The following is a 241-nucleotide window of genomic DNA, read 5'->3' on the forward strand; positions in this document are numbered from 1 at the left end:
CACACACACTTTCACACACATAAACACGTATATGCTCAGTGCTACTGCACCAGCTTTACCTGATAGCATCTTTAACTCCACAGGCCTTGGAGTGCATTGCTGTTTTGGGGTATGTGCGTGTTGATTTTCTGTCGTTGGGTTGATGAGAATGTCACAACACATTGGGAAGGTGCAGTCTTCACTAATTGCTCGAATCGCCGACAAGCTTTGTTTCCTATCCCTGAAGCTGATCAGGCCTTTG

This window comes from Morone saxatilis, unplaced genomic scaffold, assembly GCF_004916995.1.
Source record: "Morone saxatilis isolate NCDOM2014 unplaced genomic scaffold, NCSU_SB_2.0 Contig23, whole genome shotgun sequence".
Classification (NCBI taxonomy): Eukaryota; Metazoa; Chordata; class Actinopteri; family Moronidae; genus Morone; species Morone saxatilis.